Source organism: Phascolarctos cinereus, unplaced genomic scaffold (genome assembly GCF_003287225.1).
Source record: "Phascolarctos cinereus isolate Bilbo 61053 unplaced genomic scaffold, phaCin_HiC Scaffold_2;HRSCAF=192, whole genome shotgun sequence".
Lineage (NCBI taxonomy): Eukaryota > Metazoa > Chordata > Mammalia > Diprotodontia > Phascolarctidae > Phascolarctos > Phascolarctos cinereus.
In genome coordinates, this window is record NW_027555625.1 from 396,820,028 (window position 1) to 396,838,037 (window position 18,010).

The following is an 18,010-nucleotide window of genomic DNA, read 5'->3' on the forward strand; positions in this document are numbered from 1 at the left end:
CTCTTCTATTTCTACTGCAACTGCCTTAAATGAGGACTTCATTTCTCCTTCCCTTCCTTTTCTTTCATGGCACTTGCCTAGACCTTTCAGCCTTATCAAATTCTCCATGGATCATACTTGTGTGTAATGTGTCTCCCAATCCCTCTCCCATTAGTTTGTAATCTCCAGGAGAACAATGTCAATGTAGATATGATTCCCTGGCCCTATAAGAGTACTTTGTACATTAGCTGTTGAAAGTAATTATAAATTGTAATTACTTAAATTCTTGTTAAATCAAATCAAATGGAATTGAAGAATAATCATATTCACCATTAAATTGGTAATTTAACACCATTAGAAAGCCCCATGTGTGAAGAATCTAATAAGGATTCAGGATTACCTATTCAGCCCCCCAAAAGAAAAAAAAAGTCAGTTGAAAGTATAGCAACCATGCCTAAAGACTTGGGCAGGTATAGTATCTCCTTTATCCAGTTATCAAATCTAAATGATCTTTACAAATGTGTGTGGTGAAAATCAATACATTTGGATACTGGGATATTAGTTAAGTAAATTTCCCATGTCTTATCACACAGCAGGAGGATTTCATAAAGAACAAGTACTTGGAGCATTTCAAAATATATGCAAATGACTGCACACCTTTTTTTTTCTTTTCCTTTATAAGCAAATGAATCTCTCATATCTTCATATAACTGTTATACCAAACAAGAAAGCATCTATGTTATATTCAAATTGTTCATTTTAATATAACTCTATTCCTTGCAGTGATCCCTTCCCTTGAAACAGAAATGCATACTTTGGTTTTTCCTTCAAGACTTGTCACGTGAAGGTACACAGTATGTCCTAGCATGAGTTACTTAAGTTAGAAAACGATAGATGCAAATTAGACTGCAAATTTTGCCTGTATCAAAATGGGAACATTGATTTAAAATGAGTGCTTTACAGCATCTGACAAGTCTGACTTTTAGTCAACATCACAAGCTGGGAAACAGACTCAGAAGGCCTCCTACAGATGGCTGTGTTCAATAGCTTACTGCAGAGGGGGCCACTGGAGTTGGTTTCTCTGGTCTTTTTCATCATACAACTTCCTGCATGCAGGTACCAGCCTGCTCACTCCTTTTTCTAGCTGTGACTTTAATAAGCATCCAGGAAACTAGTGGAGCATAGCAGGTCTGCACTGTCTCTCCAGTCTGGGTTACTCTGCATATCAAACAGAACAGCAGAGCTCAGGGCTTAAAAAGCAGCCATCCAGTGGAGATGAGGAGGCTGAGAGCAATTGAAAAGTAAAAACAGTTGGCCTTTATTTTTTTTTACATTACTCTTCTCTGAATCCTCAGGCATAATTTCATAAACTGACAAATGAAATGAAAGTATCATTATATTTAGTACAAAGGAGTTAAAACTGAAACAAATAAAAGAATTAGAAGTCATCTCGTCCAAGCCCCATCTTTTACAAATAAGAAAGCTAATGGCTCACCTAAAAAGGTAGTAAGTATCAAACAGGAAATACCAAAAATTACATTTATAATCACATCTTCTGACTCCATATGAATAGCTTTTTCAATTATCATACTTATTACTTGGACAATGCATTATCACCTCTAAAAGGTGAGATCAGCCCAGATCCAAAGATGTCTAGTGAGTAGATACATTTTTCAGAAGTGTTAGGTCCTCCTGAACCAGCCTAACATATCATGAATTAGTATAGTAAATCTACATACCTTACTGCTGTGAGGACCAACACCAAGAAAGAAAGAAAGAAAGAGAGAAGAGAGAGAGAGAGAGAGAGAGAGAGAGAGAGAAAGAAAAAGATGGATAAGACAGGATAGGATAGGATAGGATAGGATAGGATAGGATAGGATAGGATAGGATAGGATAGGATAGGAACATGATTCTAAAGGACAGCACTCTTTGGGAGAGAGAAGTGAAGGTATAACCCACAAAAATCCAAGGCACCTATATTATTAGGAATCAGCACAGACCAGACTGAAGAGTGATTTTTTTGTTGTTTTTGTAGTTAAAGGAAAAGTTTTAAATCCATTATGTACTAGACCAGAGAGAACTCATAAAATGAGAGCAGAAGGGACCTTAGAGATTGTCTTCAACTCCCTCATTTAAAAAAAAAGGAAGAAATAGATTAAATTACTTTTCCAAAGTCAAACACACAGTAAGCAGCAAAGCTGGTATTGAAATCTAGATCCTCTGACTCCAGATAGAGCTCTTTATGGTATACAATACTGTTTTACCTCTTAATTTCCTTCAGTCTTAGTTTCTTCATCTGTAAAATGGAAATAATAACTGGGCTATTTATCAGATAAGATTATTATGAGGATCAAGTTATATGATGTTTCATAAATTTAAAAAAAACATAAATATTAGAATAAAATAAGATAGCCCATAATTTTCTCCACCTCTTTCCAACAGACCACCTCTTTTGCTTTAAATATTTTTTAATTGTTCATTCCCTGTCTAATACCCTTATATCTCCTCTTGGCTGCCAAGCTCTCCTATAGTAGATCTACTCTCAACAACATTCTCTGATGCTTTTGCTCATTCTTCTTTCCCCAGGTCATCATATAATACCTGTCCTGCAATGTGTAATGAATATGAGAGCCTCTAGACTCCATTACAACTTTGAGGTTCTGTGATTCTGTTTTCTGGTTCCTCAATTGCTTACTAGGTTACTACTTACTAATCAATGTTTGCTAATTTGGGAGGTCACCATGGCATAGTGTAAAGATCTCTGACCTCAGAATCTGAAGAAATGGAGCAATACCTGGGTCTACTATATTAGTTGTATGACCTTGAACATGCTACTCAAATTCTCCATGATTTCATTTTCTCATTTCTAAAATGGATCACCTACCTTAAAGGGTTTTTTTTTTTTATGAGGATATGATGAGATGATGGGAGGAAAGTATAAGATAGCTTAAAGAATAATAAATAAATATCATATATCAATCTATCTATCTATCTATCTATCTTCTATTCCGTCATTTGCAAAATGAAGAGACTGGACTAGATGATCGAAATTCACATCCAGATCTAAATAGGTGATTATATGATGTGTCTATTTAGCTGTCCATTGTCCATGTTTTTTGTTTTGTTTTCTTTTGTTTTTTGTCTTTGCTCAGACCTGTGTTTGCATTGGTGTAAAGAAATCTCCATTATGGAACCTCAGCAACTCATCTTTAACTTTCAGATTTAGGAGTTGGCCAGGCCAATCGCAGCATAAGTGATTCACTTAAGGTCAAACAGTCAATGAATCTCAGAGGAGGTTCCTGATACCAGGTATTCCTAGCTCCAATGATAGCTCCCTATTGACCATACCACCCTGCCTCTCCACCATAAGAATTGATAGTTTAATTACTCAAAATTGTTTAATTACTTGTATGAAAAATTGAGCTTATTATGCAATAACAAGCAACTTCTTTTAATGTCTTCAATGTTTTAAATTTGATGAACTTACCTTAGAGAACAGAGGTCAGCCTTACTGACGTTCCTTAGAAAATCATCACAATGTGTACATTATTATATAACTTCAAGAGATGTTAGAGGTCATCCAATCCTAGTCCCTCATTAATCCAAGTTAAACTAGTTAGTGGTAGAGCTTTGACTAGTTTTCATGTCTCCAGGTGCTTTTATCACACTAGGAGAGCAACTCAGCCTTGTCTTGGCTTCCTGAACCTGCTCTTGAATCTCTACTTCAGTTCCTACATAGAGAAGGCATTTCAGTCAGTAAGTCTTTCAGAAAGATTCTTCTGTCCCGAAGTAATCAATTCATTCTCAGTCTAAAATTGAAACCAACAATGTCATTGGTACAAAGGTTCTTCACAGAGGTTACATCTCACAATGTTAATGCATAGTTAAATGGCATCTGGCATTTGTCATAGAAAATGAAATGCCTATGAACAAATTCAACAAAGAGGTTTGCTCTAAAGATTTGACACTTTCAAACCTGAATTTGTTATCACATCACAATACAAAACTTAATTTTTCTCATTGTTTTATTGCTAGTATAAAAAACTGCTTGAAAAATATTAGGTGAGGCTCTAGTTGGGGGTTAGGGGAGGGAAGGGTACTGGTAAAAGATGACAACAACCAAAAAAATTCCCTAAAATTTATGAAGCTGAATTTCTATACAGATTACATAACATATAAGGGACCTAATAGAAAACAAACATCTTTCTCATTTTGAATTTTTATTCATGAGGAAACTGGCAGAGAACTGAAGTGATTTTCTTGAGGTCAAAATGTTAGTTTGTTGTAGAGATAAGACAAGAGTTCAAATCTCTAGGCTCCCAATTCAATTCAAGTCTTTCAACTGCTCTGTTTTATTCCTTTAAGGAGTAAAAGAATAAATTAAGACTTTTAATATGATTAGATAGTAATAATACGATTAGTCAACATTTACTAAACTATTTTGGATTTCAATGACCTCTTCTGATTTGTTATTTAGGTAGCATAGTGTCCAGGATCTAGGATAGAATACAAAGAATACAAAGTCTCAAAGAGAAAGAGATTTCAGGGACCATTTAGTCAAACCCGTGCCAGACCAAGAATCTTTGCTTACAACAGTTTGACACTTGATCAACCATATTTTTATAGAACACCTGCGTGGAGGAAGAATCAATTAGTTGTTGATGCAGTCCATTCTACTCTTGTATATCTCTAATATTTTAATTTTTAATTGATATTTTTTGTTATCACATACAATATCCAGTACAGAATCTGCCTTCCCCATCCATGACAAAAAGGAATAAAAATACAGGAAACAAAAGAAAATCAGCAAAACCAACCAATATAGCAAACAAATACAATAACATCCTATACATGCCATATCCATAGTCCTTCCACCTCTGCAAGGAAAGAAGGAAGGTGACTTCATATATCTCTTTTCTGGGGCCAAGCTTAGTGATTATATAACCAATAATAACTTCAAAGTACTCACTTTCTACTACTGTATTGTCATTCTTTCCATTTACATTGTTGTAGTCATTATGTATATCATTTTCTGGTTCTTTTGCAGCAGTTCACATGAGTCTTTCCATGATTCTCTGTATTTTTCAGTCATCATTTACTATCAATCAATCATTCAATATTTATTAAGTGCCTACTGTATGATAGGAACTATGCTAAAGTTCCGGGGATACAAAAAGAGTTTTAAAAAATCTCACCTTCAAAGAATTCAAATTCAATGGGAGAGACAACAAACTAGTATATTTCAATAAGCTATATAGAAAAGAATTAGCAGATAACAGGCATTAAAATTAAGAGGGATTGGGAAAGACTTGCTACAGAAGACATGATTTTACTTGGAACTTAAAGGAATCCAGGGAAGCTAGTCAGCAAAAATGATGAGGGAAAGTATTCCAAGAATGATGGACAGGCAGAGAAGAAGCCCAGAATTGAGAGATAAAATGTGTTATTCATGGAACAGCGAGGAAACTAATGTGATGAAATTGAAGAGTACATGAAAGGGAATAAAGTGTAAGAAGATTGCAAGGAAGAAGGGATCTAGGCTATGAATACTTTTGAATGCCAAAAAGAGGATTTTGCATTTGATTCTGGAAGTAATAGGAAGCCACTAGAGTTTATTGAGTAAGGGGAGTAACAGGGTCAGACCTGCTCTTTAGGAAAATCAATTTGCTGGTTGTATGGAGGATGGAATGCAGTGGGGAGACACCTAAGGCAGTAAGACTCATTGGTAGACTAGTGAAGCAGTCTAGGCATGAGTTAATAAGAGCCTGAACCAGAGTGGCGGAAGTGTGAGAAAAAAGAGGGTATATTTGAGAGGTGTTGCAAAGGTAAAATCAATAGGCCAAGGCAATAGATTGGGTATGGGGGGAGGGGGGATAGATTACAAGGTGTTGAAGTTAATAATCAGGTAGTGAGCAGAGTAATATTTTATTATATACCATCTTTTGTTCACCATTCCCCAATCAATAAGCATCTATTTTGCTTTCAGTTCTTTGCTACAGCAAAAAGTGGATAGCACTAAAAGAAAAATGTTCCTTATATTGAGCCAAAATTTTCCTCTATAACTTCCACCTACTGTTCCCAGTATTATACTCTGGAACTAAAAAAAAAAAAAAAACAACAACAACAACAAAAGCCAATTCTAATATCTCTTCTACATGACAGCTTTTAAAATATTTGAAGACAGATATCTTATATCTTCCATAGTTTTCTTCAAGCAAAACATCCCCAGTTCTTTCAATTGATTTTCACATGAAGGCCTTTCTGCCTTTGGCTTGTTCCCCTTGCTGATGCTTTCCAGCTTTACAACATAAGTTCTTTGAGAGCAGGGACTATTTCTAATTCAACTTTGTTTTCCAGTACTCATTGTAGTGCCTTGACATGTTGTATATGCTTAATAAATGCTTCTTGATTGCTTTCTGCTGAGCATAATATAGTGTGACCAGGCTCAAATATAGTAGGATAATGACTTGTATAAGATGCCACTTCCCCCCCTTTAGAATAGAGTCCTATGATTTTATTGCTGTAAGTAAATCTTGGTGAGGAAGTGTCCTCAACCAAGAAAGTTCAGTAAGTATTATGCAACTTGTAGACTTAGAAGTTTGCCTTGGAGCACTGACAAGGTTAAGTGACTTACCCAAAGCCATATGACAAGTATGTATAAGATCTCCAGATCTAAATCTATGCTCCTGTGTTCAAAGGAGTAACTCTCTATCCCTTTTACAAGGCTGTCAATCATGCTTTTCATGATGCATATTAACTAAGATCACATTAGCATTGCAGTCTACTGAATTCCTCAGGTAATTTTTGAAAGGAACTCATACTTGACCTCAATCTTATCCCTGTGAAGTTTATTTTCAAGTATGAGATTTAGCATTTGTCCCCTTTATCTCTTATGTTATCAATACCTTCTGATATCTTGCCCAATGTTTTATTCTACAAGGATCTTTTAGGATCTTGATTCATCATCCATGTATCAGCTATCTTTCTTAACTTTGCATCATTTGCCAATACAATAAGACTCCCATCTATGTCTTTGTTCATATTATTATTAAAATAACAAGCTGTCTGGGGCTACATGATGGACCATTTCATGTTGACATTACCTCATTAATTACTACTTTTGGGGTTAAGCTATTCGTCTCATTCTGAACTAACCTGTAGCTAACCGTATTATTTTCTAGGCCAAATCTTGTCTACAAAGATAAGAGGTTTTTATTAAATAGTTTGATAAAATATAGGTACACTTTATGTATATCATCCTTCTCATCTACATGTAATTCTTCCAGAAAAGGAAATAAAGTCAGTCTTTCATGATTTGTTCTGAAGTCAGTCAGTCAGTAATTATGTATTGAAACCTACTATGTGCCAGGCATTGGGCTAAGAAGTAGAGATACAAAGAAAGCTAAATTAATTTCCCTGAGTCCCAAGGATAATATATATATATATATATATATGTGTGTGTGTGTGTGTGTGTGTGTGTGTGTGTGTGTGCGGAGATACACACACACACAACACACACACACACTTATATAGAGCTTGTTCACATATAAATATTATGTTTATATGTATACACATGTGGCATTATATAGAAAGATATATAGTATGCATTATAGATTGATACAGATGTGATAAATTGGAAATAATCAAAATAATAAACAAAGGAAAGGCAATAGAAATTACAGAGATAAGGAAAGGCATCCTATAGAAGGTGGTATTTCATCAGGGCCTTCAAGGAAGCCTGGAGGCCAGGAGGTGAGGAAAGAGATCACTCCAGACATGAGAAATAGACAATGAAAATGCAGGGGTGGGAGAGGAATAAGAAAATGGAGTGTCTTACATAAGAATAAGGAGAAGGCCAGTGTCACTGCTCTTCATAAAGTCATGCAAGTCTTTGTTATTGCTCATAACTTTTTCTAGAAATTTACAAGCTATCCCTGCAAAAATACATTCTAGAATTTGTTCAGGTCATATTCACTGATTATATTATTCCAGGTATACATCCTTCCTTTTCTTTTTTTAAGTTAACCAGCTTCAATAAACCACTGGAGACTCTGGAAATGAGGGAGGATCCTACTGACCAAATCTGGACCATGAAGAAAATGATAAAGAAGGAAGGGAGCAATGTCAGCCACACATTAATTTTTAATGTTATTACAATTTGTGAAAGTAGTAATTGTGTTATTTCTGCTAATATGAAACAATTAAGTCTCATTGCTAACATAGCAGAGAAATATGCTGTTAGTTCAAAGGAATACTTTTAGTGGAAACTACACCCATGGCACATCCTCTAACAGATTTTTTAGTTCATCTTTTCTGCTTTCCTTTGACATAGATTTGCATTCTGCACACATCAAAAGTTATCACACTCTCAATAAACAAACACATTCTCTTTGAAAAAAATTTCTTTAATTTCTCCCTCAATTTATAAGTGAGTAATTTCTTTTTTAATTTCTCTAGTCCTATGGCACTTCTCTCATTTTTCACAATATTTCAATGATAACTAGTTAGGTATGTGCTCTTTATTATCTTCTCTCATCTTGGGTTTCAATATTATATTCAACATTTTAGTTCTTCCTTTTCCAATACGAACTTCATTTTCCATGGCTGAGAAAACAGTTATGGTAAAATAATGCTGTCTTTATGTTTCTTCCCCTGCACCTAGACCAGTGCTTTACGCATAGTAAATTACTTGAATTGATCTCAATATCCATTTAGTCCAACCCCCTCCATTTTTCAGATTAAGAAACCAAGGCCCAGGAAGGTAAATAATTTTTCCAGGGTCACACAGGGGATAAGCAGATGAGGGAGGATTGAAATGAGACCCTCTATCTCCTGCCAGTATTTTTTTGTATTGCAACATAGATTTCTTCTTATTTAGAAATCACATCCTAAAGATGACTTGCCATACATTGTCTTTTCTTCTACTTTGTGAAGTATTGAATTATCATTAAAGGAAGCCAAGAAATACTTAGCTGTTCTGATTTTGACAGACAGAAGACTGCAGCAGATGTTCAGATGATAGCACCACTATTAAATCACTATTAAAATCACATATCACAGTGCCAGGCTCATCATCTGTTTCCTCCTTCTGTCCAGGTAGTCTCTCACAACAATATTACTTCTGATTCTCTTTTGACTGATCTTTATTAAATGCACTATGTCATTCTTTCTATCTCTGATTCTTGGGGTTCCTCATATGATTATAAGATATTTAATTTTGTTCTTTATTCTGCTCCTTCTTCCTACCCTACTTATCTATTTTGTTACTTTTTAATGAGATATACCATTTGAGAGCCACATTCTTGTCATGATTCCTATTCCACCATGGCTCAGTGATATCAGTGAAGTCAAATTTACCTCACTGCATTTGGATTTCTATTTCATCTTATTCATTTGTCCATACTTTTTGAAACTGTCAATAGATAGCCGACAAGTTACATTCTTGAATTTTGTCTCCATTATCACTTGTAACTCTACTACTTTACTTTCTCATACTTCATAGTTGCTACTCTTTACAACAACTTTTGTAGATATATGTAGACAAAATTCTATATTTCCTTTTTATTTAAAAGTCTTTTTGATTAGATTTGCAAGACTTCAAGTAAATACATGTTTTAATGTCACTGAATCCAAGAAATCATCATTCCTTTGTTTTAAGTTGTAATCAAGAAATCTAAATCACTTATTCACACATCATCATCTTGATTAACTGTTCAATAGCTTAACCTGTCTTTCCAAATGAATATGTTTTCCCTTGATTAATAGCAATAAAAATGCTAGTTATGCCTTCAGATTTTTTTTTTTTTACCACTACTTTATAATCCTTAACAGGTCTTTTTAGATTACTTCTGAAAATTCCTTTTGATATCATGAAAAAGTAGGGCTTCAGTCATCCAATTCATATCAACTCAGGTGACTGTGATAATGCTCTTTAAGTTAAAAGGAGGTACTATGCAATCATATTTAGTTAAAGGGGAATATACACACAGGGAGGTAGACTATGACATACCAACTTGTGATCAAGAAGTGTAAATCTAATAAAACAATCTTTAATTAATACCTATTATGTGCAAGTCACTTTATTAGGTGGAATACAGGAATACAAATACTGGGAATGAAAAAAAATCCTTATTTTCAAGGAATTTTCATTATATTGAAAGATACAACTGAGTAAATACAAGATAATACAAGCAGAAACAGAAGACTAATAAATAAAAAAATCAGATAGAATTCTGAGAGGAGGCTATAAAGATATTAACCAGGATATAAATAATCAGAAAAAGAGATAGACCTATCATAGGATATTTTTTAGAGTTGAAGCCATATAGTCCAATTTTCTGTTACTTATAAGGAATATGAAAACTAGAAAAGTTAAAATAGCCAAGATTATATAGGTATTAAGTATCAGGGGTGAGATTCAAATCTAAGTCATCGGCCTCCAAATCCAGGAGTCTTTCAATTGTAGTAGTAGAGCTGGAGTGAGGGAATGAATAATTCAAATGCTATGAAGATCTAGGTGAAGGTTTCCAGCAACTTACCTCTCTTCCCTATGAGTCTGTTTATATCATTTTCCTCATCTGTGAAATGGGAATAATAATTTCACTTAACACCCAGGGTTGTGGTGAGGTAAAATATTTGTAAAAAGCATTTAGCACAGTGCCTGGAAGGCTCCATATAAATGTTTATTCTCTTCCTGATAGATAATTTATGCAAGAATATCAATATGAATCACAAAGGATAATAAAGCATGGATGGTTCAAAAATTTTGCTATTAGATGAAGTACTCATATCAATATGATTTTGAAGCTATTAAATTGTTGAATTAATTCTTGTTAGCAATGTCTGATTTTTGAAAAATGGCTGGTCAAGATAAATGTTGGGTTGCATTAAATTACACTAAATGTTGGCAAGATTATGCATGGCCATGGAAATGAGTGTATTTGATATGCATAGATATTAACTTTGAAATGTCAACCTGCTTAACATTATGATCTCCTACTTATATAGAGGATTAAGTATTCCTTTATAAAAAAACAGAAAGGTAATAATAACTCAATACTTAATATTCAGAGATTTTTCTGGAGTGAATGAAATTGAAAACATGAATTAGTGAAACAACTGACTAGAAAAAATGCAATCTATATGGTTTAAATTATAAAAACTATGTTCAAATAAATAATACATTTAGTGAAATGACATGTTTTTTGCAACTGAAATTAATGAAAACCTTAATCATTCTTCTCTTCTAGCCAATGCATTCTTCTGCTGACCCAGCAAAGGTGGGACCTCTTCAGGTTTTCCAACAGAGATAATAATATTAGTTTGCTATATGGATTATAGCTGTAATTTCCATCTAAGTATTAAGGATTTATAATAGAAGCCTTCTTATTTCTGAAAGCCCATTTACCTTAAGAGGTAAATCCAACTTAAGTTTTCAGCAATACCAAGCAAAATATTCTTAGAGAAAAATCATAACGGGTATGTTACGTATAATCCTAATTAAAACTTACACAATGACTTAGGTTTTAGAAGCACTATACTTCTGTAATGACTGCTCCGGTTCACTCCCTCAATTCAAATTTTAACTTGATGTTTGAGCGCTCAGTTCTAGATGTTGCCCTGTGAGTGGCTAGACTTACTACTGTAGCTCACAGATAAGCACTGATGTGTTTCCATTGGCAGTAAACTAAATTAGCACTTGACAAAGACTTATTCAAATGTCTTAACAAAAACATTAGCTAAAAAGCACTACCACAAAAAAAAATCACATGCACACCTTCCACAAAGAACTCAGAGTCCAATAAGGGGGAGGAAAATAGGTACAGACTTGAAGTGCAATGGAAATAAAGCACATGTGTGGGTAACTAGTGGTCTCTCTTTGAAGTACTCCAATGAGGGGAGACAATTACTTCCCAAAGCAGCCTGTTCTATTCTGAGATAGCTGTAATTCTTAGGATTTTTTTTTCCTTATTTCAATCCAAAATGTATTTCTTCAACCATGTAGGTAACTGGGTCCCTCTTAGGCTAAACACAAGTCTAACTCATCTTCAAAATGACAGGCCTTCAGATACTTGAAGGCATTTCCTATGCGCTCTCTAAGTCTCCTTTTCTCCATGATAAACATTCCCAACTCCTTCAAGAGACACTTTAAAATAGATCACTCTAGATAGAGAAGTAAAAGCAGTGACTTGATGGAGCTCTCCCCCAAACCCAAAATACCTGTAAAAATTGCTCTGAACAAATTCTAGAGAAGCAGAATCCACAAAAAGGCAGAATGAAACAAATTTCCAGCCCAAGACACCCTTCATGGTTGATTAGAAAGGTCTTTCATACTGGGCTGGGAGAGAAACACAGTTCAGCATGGGCTCCTGCACTTCAAGAAAAATATAACTCAGTCTCAGGCCATGGAAGAGCTCAAAAAGGATTTTGAGAAGCAAGTAAGAGAAGTAGAGGAAAATATGGGAAGAGAAATGAGAGTGATGCAAGAAAATTATGGAAAAACTAGTCGACAGTTTGCTAAAGGAGACCCAAAAAATACTGAAGAAAATAACACCTTAAAAAATAGCCTAACCCAAATGGCAAAAGAGGTCCAAAAAGCCAATGAGGAGAAGAATGCCTTAAAAAGCAGAATTGGCCAAATGCAAAAGGAAGTCCAAAAGCATACTGAAGACAATACTTCCTTGCCCTTCACCCTCCAGAGCCAATATGAGTCGCATTCAGACCTGGACCATGAAGAAGGCAGCACGAGTCATCATTGAAAAGTACTACACCTGCCTGGGCAATGACTTCTACACCAACAAGCATGTGTGTGAGGAGATCACCAGAACAAGAAGCTCCAGAACAAGATCGCAGGCTACATAACTCATCTGATGAAGAGTATCCAGAGAGGCCCTGTGAGAGGTATCTCCATCAAACTGCAGGAAGAGGAAAGAGAAAGGAGGGACAACTACATCCCTGAGGTCTCTGCTTTGGATCAAGAAATCATTGTGGACCCTGATACCAAAGAAATGTTGAAACTCCTGGACTTTGGCAGTTTTGTCCAATCTGCAAGTTACCCAGCCCACAGTTAGGATGAACTTCAAAACACCAAGATGAGCTGTTTAATATTTACTTTTGCCTTCTTTCCAATAAACTTGGGAACCCTCTCAAAAAAATAAAAAAGAAACTACTTCCTCGAAAATTAGAATGGAGCAATTGGAAGTTAGTGACTTGATGAGAAATCAAGACATAAAAGAAAACCAAAAGAATGAAAAAATAATATAGAAGACAATGTGAAATATCTCATTGAAAAAACAACTGACCTGGAAAATAGATCCAGGAGAGATAATTTAAAAATTATTGGACTATCCAAAAGCCAAGATCAAAAAAAGAGTCTAGACACCATCTTTCAAGAAATTATCAAGGAAAACTGCCCTGATAGTCTAGAACCAGAGGGTGAAATAGAAATGGAAAAAATTCACCAATCACCTCCTGAAAGAGATCCCCAAAGGAAAACTCCTAGGAATATTGTAGCCAAATTCCAGAGTTCCTAGGTCAAGAAGAAAATATTGTAAGCAGCCAGAAAGAAACAATTCAAATATTGTGTAAAGATAATCAGGATAATACAAGATTTAGCAGCTTCTACATTAAGGAACTAGAGGGTTTGGAATATGATATTCTGGAAGGCAAAGAAGATAGGGTTACAGGCAAAATCACCTACCCAGCAAAACTGAATATCATCCATCAGAGGAAAAAATGGTCATTCAGTGAAATAGGGGACTTTCAAGCATTCTTGATGAAAAGACCAGAGCTGAATAGAAAATTTGACTTTCAAATACAAGACTCAAGAGAAGGATGAAGGCGTAAACAGGAAAGAGAAATCATAAGGGATTTATTAAGGTTGAACTGTTTATATTCCTACATGGAAAGATGATATCTGTAACTCATGAGACCTTTGTCAGTATTAGGGTAGTTGGAGGGAAAAAAGATAGATAGATAGATAGATAGATAGATAGATAGATAGATTGATTGATTGATAGATAGAGGGCACAGGGTGAGGTGAAGATGAATAGGTGATATCTGGAAAATAAAATTAAGGGGAGAGAGAGGATTATACTGGGAGAAGGAGAAAGGGAGAGGTAGAATGGTCTCCCATAAAACAGACAAAAAAAAGCTTTTACAATGGAGGGGAAGTGGGGGAAGGTGAGATGCAATGAGTGAATCTTATTCTCATTGGATTTGGCTTAAGGCGGGAATAACATACACACTCATTTGGGTATGGAAAGCTATCTTACCCTACAGGAAAATAGGGGGGTAAGGGATAAGAAAGTGGGGAGATGATAGAGCGGAGGGCAAATTGGGGGATGGGGTAATCAGAAGTAAACACTTCTGAGGAGGGACAGGGTCAAAAGACAGAAAAGAAGAAAGGGGGGGAAGGATAGGATGAAGGGAAATATAGTTAGTTTTCCACAACATGACTGCTGTGGAAGTGTTTTGCATGACTACTCAAGTATAACATATTGAGTTGCTTGCCTTCTCAATGAAGGTGGGTGGGGAGGGAGGAAGGGAAAAAATTTGGAGCCCAAAGTTTTAAAAACAAATGTTAAAATTTGTTTTCACATGCAACTGGGAAATTAGATATAAAGGCAATGGGGTATAGAAATCTATCCTGCCCTACAGGAAAATAGAAGAGTAAGGGGAAAAGAGAAGGGGAGGGGGGATAGAAGGGAAGGCAGATTAGGGGAAAGGGTATTCAGACTGCATGCTGTCTTGGGGTAGAGGGAGGGATGAGATGGGGAGAAAATTTGGAACTCAAAATCTTGTGAAAGTGAATGATGAAAACTAAAAACAAATAAGTTAATGAATCTTAAAAAATTAAATATTAAAAAATAAAAAATAAATAAAATAAATCCCTCTGCTTCCACAAATATGGTTATAACTAAATATAATTCTCCAAATATGGCCTGACCAGAGAAGAGGGATTATGAGTTAACTCTTTAATGTCTTGATTTTGTTTAGAGTCTGTGAAATGAAATGGAGATTTATATGTTGTAGGAGCAGGGAAGCAAGTAGGAGAAAGCAGAACAGGAATATTAAAGCAAGATTTTAGCTTGCTGGGCAAAATATTTCTATTTTGAAAAAAATAAAATTGTTTCTTCTCATTTGACTGAAAAATTATAGGGTTGTAATAGGAAAACAACTACACCTGACCCTTGTCTTTTTTTTTTTCTCTCTTTGACTTCTAGGATATCTCATTTCCCTCAGCTACCCATATGGAGAAGGTTTATTTTATACTATAACACAGAACCATGTCTTTCCAATTCCCAAGGTTAACAGATCCCATTTTTCCAGTTCTATTTTTTTAAAGATCATTTCTAACTTCTTACCATTCCTGTGTGATCTTTCTAATTTTAGTAGCTATAAAACTTTTTTTGAAGATAGAATACATTATCTAATACTCTTCCTACCTTTTTTATATAACGGAGGATATCTGACTGACTTGGAGACAAAGGCTAAATTATTTTCAATTTTTTTGATAGAAATATTAAGAACAATTCAATTATATGGATGCCCATATATGTTACATAGTCTAATCATATACTTGCACACATATCACATGGAACAACCTCAGTTACCATTAACTCAATTTTTAATTAACAGCAGTACAACATTCTGGAAAGAGATTGGAATTTGGAGTCAAAAGACCTGCGTTCAAAATCTGGCCATCACTTACTATCTTTGTTTCTCTGGACAGTTCACTTAACCTCTTTGTGGTTCAATTTATTTACCTATAATACAGAGAAAGGGAAGGAAAATGTTTAATTGACTGATCTAATGAGTCCTCCAGTGCAATTATTTTATCTTCCTGTGGCCTCTTTAACTTAAAAATACATAAAGACATTTCACATTTCATGAGTTTGACCTGCATTTTCTTTCACAGAAAGAGAGAAATAAAATTATATAATATGCTACTACTGCTACAATGGAAGTAGAGGCAAATAGTTTGAAAATCACATTCTTTGCTTGCATCATTGGCAAACTAACTGGGACATAGTACCTGAGAGTTAGGGAGAAAGTTGACTTTCATTTTTATTCTTGATTGATTTCTCCTTTTCTCATGGCTTTCATTCACCAGTTCATTAAAAAAAAAAAAACTATAGAAATAATTGAAAAATGAAACACTGAAAATTTGGGGTAGACTAGTCTCTCAATATTAAAAAAAATCCACACAGCCTCAGTCACATTTGGAAGGCAGAAAAGATAGTAAGAAATGCTTAGATTGAAAACCAAGACGTCTGGGCAATGAGAATCCAGGTGATCTTTCTTCAATCCAAAATTTCTCTTCTAGACACTTCACCCATGGAACTGCATTAAATGCCCTAGTTCTGAAAACTGGGAACCTGTCATCCATTTCTATGAAATCAGTGATTTTCTGAATAATAGAGTATATAAATAAAGAATATATATTAAGGATTAAAAGACTGAGACAATGGCTTATCCACTGTCACTTCTGGTAAGGTGCACCAATTTCACACTCTAGCACTTCATACTAAAGAAAAAGAAACCAAATTGGGAAAATGATCCAAACAAAAAAAGGGAAACCGGTAAAATTGTTTTCCTTAGCTTATCTTCAGAGCAGATAATGTGAGAGAAAGACAGATGGAGCAAAAGAGAGAGAGAGAGAGAGAGAGAGAGAGAGAGAGAGAGAGAGAGAGAGAGACAGAGACAGAGAGAGAGACAGAGAGAGAGAGTGGGGGATTGCAGTGAAGTAGAGAGAGAATTACATCTACTGGCTGAGAAAAGTTGGGGAAACCAACAATTCTTTTTTTCTCTATAAAAATTTAAATGTTCTGCTTCCTTTTCATATGTAAAACTTCCATTAGCGATAATTGAAATAATCTTTACACAAAAAGGGTGGAATGGACCTATTATCTGTGCAGTTCAGATAATAAAGAAAGCAAGTTAATCTTTAATTAGCTAATGTGGCAATAGAAAAAAAAAACCTCCCATAAATGTCTTGGGTTGATCTTAAATTGAGTGTATATAAAAATGGTACTTCTGAATATCCCTTGAGCAGACAAAGTAAAAAAAGTGATTAGATATTACTTTTTTGTCACAAATAGTATATTGATACCATAGTCTGTTAGATTTCAAGAAAATGTTTCACATGATTGTAGAAACTTTATCTGAACTGAAGATTCTTCTCATCAATGACTTTAAAAATAGCCATGATTCACTTATTAGTAAAATACTTCTTTTGAGCTAATTCATTTTTTATTACTATGCATATCTCATTTCATGTGTTTCTCTCTTGCCTCTCTTCTAGAATTTTCATGTTTTATTTTTATTTGGTCCACTTGTATGGTAAAAAGAAACAATCTGCCTCAGATCAGCTTTACAATAAGTAGCTCTAGAAAGTTTCAATCATTGAAATAATAAGTTGTTCAGTCATTTTTCAGTCATGTCTCACTCTTCATGACCCCATTTGGTGTTTTCTTGGCAAAGATACTGAAGTAGTTTGCCATTTCCTTCTCTAGTTCACTTTACTGATAAGGAAACTGAGAAAAAGTTATGTGACTTGTCCAGGGTCACACAACTAATAAGTGTCTGAATTTAGATTTTAACTCAGTAAAATGAGTCTTCCTGACTATGTTCCAGCTTTTTGTCCACTGTGCCACCTAAATTGACAATTATAGAGATCCATATTGTAGGTATACACAGAAGCCATTTCAAAGTTCCTTCTTGTTCCTGTAGTTCACAAGTCTTAGTCAAAGCCATGGTCTTCTTAATTAGTTTGTGGTCCCAGCCCAGTATAACCAGAACACTTTGCTTCAAACACTCATTTTCCCTGGCATTATAAGCCTTATTTATGTAATTCAAAGCACCAGTGTAAAAAAGTGAAAGTGGTATACAGACATACATATACATACATACATGCATGCATATACACATGCACATACGATGTTAAGAGAAATGTCATATTCAATCAGTCCAACGTTTTGTCTCTGAAAGTATCCACTAAAGGTGAAAACAATATGATTATCCATTCATT

The 18,010-nt window shown here is 34.8% G+C and overlaps 1 pseudogene; it reads left to right on the top strand.

The window, feature by feature from the left end:
* Positions 1–12,684: 12,684 nt before the first annotated feature.
* Positions 12,685–13,116, top strand: LOC110212383 (small ribosomal subunit protein eS17 pseudogene; annotated as a pseudogene).
* Positions 13,117–18,010: the final 4,894 nt, after the last annotated feature.